We start from the raw sequence: 8,255 nt of genomic DNA on the forward strand, positions 1-8,255 counted from the left end.
AGATGGTACATATGTTATAAATTATACATATGTCATACTCCTAAATATTTTGATGGCCTTTATTTTTTTCCATAGTCATGAACATTAATTCAATATTCTGTATTGTAAAAATAAAAAACAGACACAGGCATACTGTATATTATCACATTTTTTATATGCCAACTCTCACCTTGAAATACTGAACATAATCCTTTTAGGTGTTGTTTTAATGGACTTTAATCAAGCCTTCGTATTATTTAGCTGTCAATTTAATGTGTTAATTTGGTGCAATTAATTATGGGAAAAATAACACATTAAAATGATTAAAGGGGTCATATGATGCTGCTAAAAAGAACATTATTTTGTGTATTTGGTGTAATGAAATGTGTTTATGCGGTTTAAAGTAAAAAAAACGCATTATTTTCCACATACTGTACATTATTGTTTCTCCTCTATGCCCCGCCTTTTTGAAACGCGTCGATTTTTACAAAGCTCATCGGTCTGAAAAAGCGAGGTGTGCTGTGATTGGCCAGCTATCCAGTGCGTTGTGATTGGCCGAATACCTCAAGCGTGAGACGGAAATGTTACGCCCCTCACCATACTGTTGTATTTCCTCAGCGACCAGCACGGATCAGCTCTAGGCATGACAAAGCGGATATCGTCCTCTTTTGGAAGACCAAACAAAGTAGTTTCGCTTTCACAACGAAGCACACAGCGTCTTCAGGATATGGCGGCGGCAACAATACTACAGTGACAATAAAAGTTACGCCTTCTTTCTTTGCGTGAACATTTGGGCGGAGTTATGCAAATCTTCCCACAGAGCGACGTAGGTATGTTGGGGCGTGTTAGAACGAGCCGTTTTAGGTAGGTGTGGCTGACTCTTAACTTTTATAAAGAATATCTCTTTGGATTTGAGACTTTAGTCTTTGCAGCTTTACAGATCTTCTTTATGCACCAAGAGCTTGTAACACTCCAAAGAGAAAGGAAAAATTTAAATCGCATCATATGACCCCTTTAATGCATTTAACGCACCCCATGTATGTTATTTTACATTATATGCAGTCGACGACGACTGACTGCATTTATGTAGCCTATTAGAATGCAGTTAGATGCCCCTAAAATTCAAGATATGATAGAAAAAATGCCCCTATATGGTTTTTGTCTAATATTTATATCATATAATATAGTTAAGTGAAGTGACCCATACTCGGAATTAGTGCTCTGCATTTATCCTATCCAAAGTGCACACACACAGCAGTGAACACACACCCGGAGCAGTGGGCAGCCATTTATGTTGCGGCACCTGGGGAGCAGTTGGGGGTTCGGTGCCTTGCTCAAGGGCACCTCAGTCGTGGTATTGAAGGTGGAAGAGAGCGCTGTACATTCACTCCCCCCACCTACAAACCCTGCCGGTACGAGACTCGAACCCACAACCTTTGGGTTATGAGTCCAACTCTCTAACCATTAGGCCACGACTTCTACAATATAATCAATATCGTATGAGCAAGAATACTGTTTTTTCCCCCAAATATCTGCTTTAAATTATCTTTTGGGGGGTGATTTCTGAGCCTAAAATTATGTGCAAATAATTTGCGATTAATTTGACAATGTGTAATTAATTAAATTAAATGTTAAATTTCTTGACAGCCTTATGTTTGTTTAAATGGCAGAATTCTTTAAATAATCGTGTTTGCGTGGTCATAGGGAACTTTATTAACCTGTAATACAGAAGGTTTCAGTGTTTATGGTTATTTCTTGAGAATTGAACCCTTAATTAAAATACATCTTCATTACTAATATCAGCTAATTAGATTTTTTAAGTAATTATGTACACCATAGACAATTGTTATCACAGCTGAAATGTTTGTTTTCTTTAAATGCAAAAACTAAATCTTTTTTTTTAAAGGGGTCATATGATGCTGCTAAAAAGAACATTATTTTGTGTATTTGGTGTAATGAAATGTGTTTATGCGGTTTAAGGTTAAAAAAACACATTATTTTCCACATACTGTACATTATTGTTTCTCCTCTATGCCCCGCCTTTCTGAAACACAGCGTCACACACCGTGGCCTTGAGTGAGCGGAGGCCTATAGTGAGCCGCGGCCTAGAGTGAGCGGAGGCCGGCTTGAGTGAGCAGAGGCGGGTGTGCTTGAGAACGGCGCGGCCGGCGGATTCGACAAAGGAGCGTCAACCACATGTGACGACCCCGGGCTGGACTCCGCTTCGTCCACGGTGAAAGCCGATCCGGCGATCCACAGCGTGAAGTTGATGTATTTCCTCAGCGACCAGCACGGATCAGCTCCAGGCATGACGAAGCAGATATCATCCTCTTTTGGAAGGCCAACCAAAGTACTTTCGCTTTCACAACGAAACACAGTGCCTTCACGACAGGGTGGCGGTGGCAACAACAATACTTCAGCGAGAATAAAAGTTACGCCTTCTTTTTTGGCGTGAACATTTGTGCGGCATTATACAAATCTTCCCACATCGTAACGTAGACATGTAGGGGCGTGTTAGAACGAGCCGTTTTAGGTAGGTGTGGCTGACTCTTAACTTTTATAAAGAATATCTCTTTGGATTTGAGACTTTAGTCTTTGCAACTTTACAGATCTTCTTTATGCACCAAGAGCTTGTAACACTCCAAAGAGAAAGGACAAATTGAAATCGCATCATATGACCCCTTTAATATAGAGTAAATGCACAAATGCACAAATTTGGGCATTTTCTGAATTACAACTTAAAATTTAAATAAAATGTTACTAAACTTCACATACTAAAACTCTAAAAGCCCCTGTTGTTGTGTGATTATCTGCACAGGCTGCACTGGCTAATATGAATTCCAAAGAGACCTCTGTGCCATTTTAAGAGGTTACCAGTAAAATTACCATGAAATTTCCAAATTAAGCATCTATCTGTGCTTTGTGAGGTTAATTGGCCTGTAGGCTGCTGGTAATAAATCTAAATACTCATAAAGTCAGTATAATTACTTTTCTTTCATTGAGGGCGACCCCTGGTAACAGATTTGATTAAAAACCCTTGAGGAATAGTGAAGACTAAATAATCAGTCAGAAGTGCTCTCACCCTGAACTCTGCCAGCATGCCATATTTAAGGTATAATGCCTTTAAAAATAGCACATGCATTATGTAGAGTATATTCTGGGATACCGGACACATTTCCATTAAGAATTCAGTAGGTGTGATATGAGGCATTAATCTTAAACTTAACTACGTCTCACAGATGAATTGCCAGGCCAGTCTGGCACAGATTTCAGCTGTACTATTAGGATTTCTCTATCATTTCAGCATGAAAAGAAATATTGGTTTGCAACTCCTAGGGCTGGGCGATAATGCCAATTTTTTTCATATCAGTCAATATTGATCATTATCACGATAAATGTCAAATCTTTATTTCTTTTAAGTTTGAAGCCAGGTTTTTGCTCCAAAGTGAAAGTTCTAGAAACCAGACTGTTACATTTCCTTCACAAAATAAATATCTTTTTTAGTTTCTGCATGTTCTAATGAGTGATATTGTTTCAAATCAAGAAACAGGTTTGTGTTGCCTAATATTAATAATAATATTAATTTTGCCTCTTAGAAATGCACATATAATAGTAGTAGCTTGTGTTAGGATGCAGGTGTAAATTTTTGTTCATTATCAAAATCATCTGTAACATTGTAAAAATTGTAGCAACCTCATATTTATATGGTGAAATTTAATTATTCTGACTTTTTTCCATCGGTCTTCCATAGTAGCATACTTTTATATCATGATAACCACAGGTAAAACCACACATATAGCACCTTAATACCATGGTAAAAATATAACTATATGGTTTTTAGGTATTTGTATGGAAAAACAGTAGTCTAAAAACATTTAGTATAAATGCACAAACGCTATAGCTTAATCACGAAAATACTGTAATAATATTCATTACCCCTTTAATACATTTAATTCATGTCTACATTAATAATATTTTAAAATTCGATATGAGTACCGACATTTCTGACAATACCACAGTGCAGTTAGTATTACTACAGTAAATCCATGGTAAATGATGGTGATTTGTAGATTGAAAAGCCTTCTGACTGTTTATCAGCGCTGTTTCATCTGGCTTTAAACTAGTTCGAGTCATTTGTGTTTTTCACTGAATTCAATCGCACAGCACTGTTTAGTGCTCGCGTAACTGCGATTTATCAGTGAGTAAACGCATCTGCTCTAGTGAGCTCGCGCTGCGCTGCTGTTTGAACTTTGAGCTGAGCAGATAAATGGTCTGTGTGATGCGGTTCAAATGAGTCACGCTGTTTCGTTCCACTTCTGGTGCATAAACATTATATCGAACATTTATCAAACTCTTCATATTGTTTTATCGAGGAAAGTTATATTGCGATAATTATCGTTATCGATTTATTGCCCCGCCCTAGAAACTCTGTTTACTGATTATGTCATAGAATGTAGGTTGTCCTCAAGAGGAGACAGTGTGTGTATTCTTGCCACTGAGTAATGTGTAGGCTCAGCTAGGTGCTAAGGGCTTTATTGTTTTGATTCCGTGGTGTTAATAATCAGTGGAATGCATTTGTCATGATGAGCTAATTGAAACTCCAGTCACAGTCGCAGCAATAAGAGCAATAATTCCCGACTATTAAAAAACCCCAAAAACACAGGTCTGTTAGTTAGAGGATGTGTTTGCTGCCCGCAGAAGCCGCAAGCCGTTTGATGTCAGTCTTTAAATCAATGATGAGTCTTGTACATTTAATACTGTCAGTCAAAATGTCCCAGTCCAAAGAACAGAGATGTATTTACCCTGGTGTGTTTGACCTCTGACATCATGCTGCAGTCCATTTTATGAATTAGGATCTGAAACTATAACAGCTCGTAAACCTCTGATTGATAATAAAAGTGTGATGTCAGTCTTTCCGACCACAGAAATCACCAGATTGCTTTGTTCTGGGTTTTACCTGTTGAGGAAAGACTCGTTTGCTCAGATGAAATAGTAGGTGCAGTTTGGTTTTCAGTTATGTGTGTCTGTCGCATTGCCTGCGCCCACCTGTTTTTCCCTTAACCACTGAGTCTCTATATACTGACTCACCTAACACTGCTGCTTATTATTTGAATATCTGATTTAATTTTAGATGTGTTTTTTCCATTTCAATTGACAGTTCCCTCCAAATAAATATTATGTCATTGTTAGTGATGTGCCTCTCTATAGCTGAGGCCAATGTGATACGCATCTTGATGCATAGCCAACGATACGATACATTAAAGACACTTATGAAGCAGCTACCGATGCGATGCGATACGATTCACCCCATTATGATGCAGTGCGATCTGATTTCGATTCAGTTCAACACAATGCGATTCAGTGCAATGGAAAAAAAATATTATACAATGCAATTCAATATGGTACAGATAGATCACTTTTATTTCTTTGGTTCAGACAGACAGCCATGTTAATCTATATTCTATGTGACTCTCAGGACATGCCTCGGTCTCCGTAGTTGTTGTGATGCGTCATATTCACAGTGCAGCAGTGGTGATGAGAGAACGTGCTTGAGAAACTGTTTAGAGAGGAGAAATCAATCTACATATAAAATACTGGTCACAAATTATTGGTCACTTTCTTAGTGATAAAAGTATAACGCATCTACTAATAATTATTTACAAATAAACAATTTTTTACTGATGCAAATATGTCATGTCATACTGATGCTATATAGCCAACTTGTGTCCGATGCACACTTTTTTTAAATCGATGCATCGCATCATTAACTTTTATGCCGATCCACCGATGCAAATCTGTAAATCTTACCATCCCTTGTCATTATAAACTCACACTCGTGTTGTCCTAAACCTGTATGTTATTTATTTATTTCATAGAAAATGGATATAGAAATTATCTTTCTATCTCTCTCTATCTATATAATGATGGTTCATATAGAGACTGATCTGTCAACCTCAAAAAGGTCAAAACACCAAAAGAGCACTTTTGTCATTTGTCATTATCAGTTGTCATTGATAATTTTTTTCAAAAATATGTAATTTTCTATTCGATCACATAACAATGTTTGCAGTCAGTATTATTTTATTTTTATTTATTATAGTATTTATTAATACTTTGAATTAGATTTTATTTTAATATTTTTAGTTTTTAGTTTTAGTAAATTTATGTGCTTTTCTATTTTTCTTTTTTATGTATTTCTACATAGCGTTAATTTATTTTTATTTATTTTTTAGTCATTTTTAGTATTATTTTAGTAGTATGTTTTATCATTTTGTGTGTTAGTTAACAAAAGTAACACTGGTTTTAATGAGGAAGTGTCAGTCCTGCAGAAATCTGCATATTTTGTTTATTTTCTTAAAGGGCACTAAAGATCCAGCAGAAATTGAAAGTGAGGAGGTTGAGCATGTGGAAATAATAAACATTAAAAGAGATAGCCAGTCAGTGGGAGACACAGTGAAGACTGCTATCAGTTCTGAGGGAGATTAGCATCTTCTATGAGGAAAGCACCTTGTTCTGCCCCCCTGGGCGGCAGTCGGAAGACACGTGTGTGACAACCAATTCAACACTTACAGAAAATAAAAATGAAGCCTGGGGCAGCAGATTCATTTCTCCTGTCGTAATGCTAATAAGCTTTGGTGACATTTTCTGCTCAGCTATTATCTCTGCTTAATTAGCCTATTTTGTCAGATTGCACTATACATCTAATGTTTCCAGTAATAGATTCCAAATGCAATGGCTTTTTTCAAAATGTTATGGATAATGATGCGTATAGTTAAAGTTTCAAGTACATTTCTCTTGTGTTTGGAAGCAACATTGTGTTAAGAGTTTCAACTTGCGCAATATGAGTTGAAAATAAGATTCATTTATTTATTTATTTTTGGTCACACTTTAGTTTAGGGACCAATTCTCGCTATCAACTAACGATTAACTATGACTTTGGCCTCAACAGACTCGTAATGTTCTGCTTAGTTAGTAAGGTAGTTCAGTTTAGGTATGGGGTAGTATTAAGGGATCTAAAATATGGTGATGCAGAATAAGGCATTAATATGTGCTTTATAAGTACCAATAAACAGCCATTATGCCAGTAATATGCATGCTAATAAGCAACTAGTTAATAGTAAGAAATGCTCCTTAAAATAAAGTGTTACTTAGCTAGTCAGCAACATCCATACAGCATTTGTTGTCTTGGGAAGATTCTGAGTGTTTTATTAACTTGTTTCACAGAAGATGCTAATAGCTAGTTCTAATTTACATCGTTTTTATAGAAAATATAATTAATCCAATTAATTTATCAAAATAATATTATCAAGTGAACATTCATAGATAAATGGATTAATAAATCTTATCTAAATGGAAGAAAACATACTGTGTAAGTGTCAGCTGTTAAATGGCATAATATGTTAGCATCTAATGTCTAGCATTAGCAGCGCATTAGCATTACAGCTTATTTCTGCATTTTCAGGTTTCTTTGATGAATATAAAATTGAAAGAACGGCATTTGCAGCATTTATTTTAAAAATAGTATTCTTTTGTAACATTTTAAATGTCTTTGCTGTTGCCTCTGATCAATTTAATGCTTGCTGAATTTCATTTCCTTAAAAGAAAGAAAAAATCCCAAACTTTGAACAGTAGAGTAACTAAATATTGCCATTGCATATTAGAGATGCACCGATCGATCGGCCGCAGGATCGGAATCGGCCAATTTTCCTCATGATCGGCCTGGATCGGTGATCGGCCGATCAGTCTCACTTCTTTCTGATTTCGAGCTGATCCGTTTTGTTACCAGCGGCACATCATCTTTTGTTTATCCTGGATCAACATTGCTGTCCACAAATATAGACTAAACCCAATCCCTACCCCTAAACCTAACCTTACCCATAATTTATTCCTAAAATCAGTGTGAAATGTTAGCTGATTAACAAGGGTGTAATTCCCTCAATTCTGATTGGTTAATTGGAATGTTGTTCCAGGAACATGTCGTACTTGGTGAAATCATGGTCACCTGGAGCGCACACAAGCCGCACTCAGTCTCAAACAGCTTGTGAGCCACAAATACCAAAATGAGTGGCTAACTGCGCTAAAACGTTCAAATACATAAAATTAAAGACCAGGTGTAAATGCCCTCCGAAACGCATTCGAGATGGATATACCTTAAATCCGATCGCTCAAACCACTTCAGGAGGTGGTAAATCGTGTAAATTGCATCTGGTTGTTGAAACCACATATGTAAATTTTACTCCTCCCAAAATGATAAAATAATAAACGTGTGAGAGCGT

General features: G+C 36.6%; 1 protein-coding gene across 2 annotated transcripts in view; it reads left to right on the forward strand.

Annotated features, from left to right (window-relative positions):
• Positions 1 to 8,255, forward strand: part of LOC107672245 (diacylglycerol kinase beta-like) — a 118,391-nt gene that overhangs the window by 29,635 nt on the left and 80,501 nt on the right. The gene's annotated exons all lie outside the window — the stretch shown is intronic.

This window comes from Sinocyclocheilus anshuiensis, unplaced genomic scaffold, assembly GCF_001515605.1.
Source record: "Sinocyclocheilus anshuiensis isolate Anshui unplaced genomic scaffold, SAMN03320099.WGS_v1.1 scaffold277, whole genome shotgun sequence".
Lineage (NCBI taxonomy): Eukaryota > Metazoa > Chordata > Actinopteri > Cypriniformes > Cyprinidae > Sinocyclocheilus > Sinocyclocheilus anshuiensis.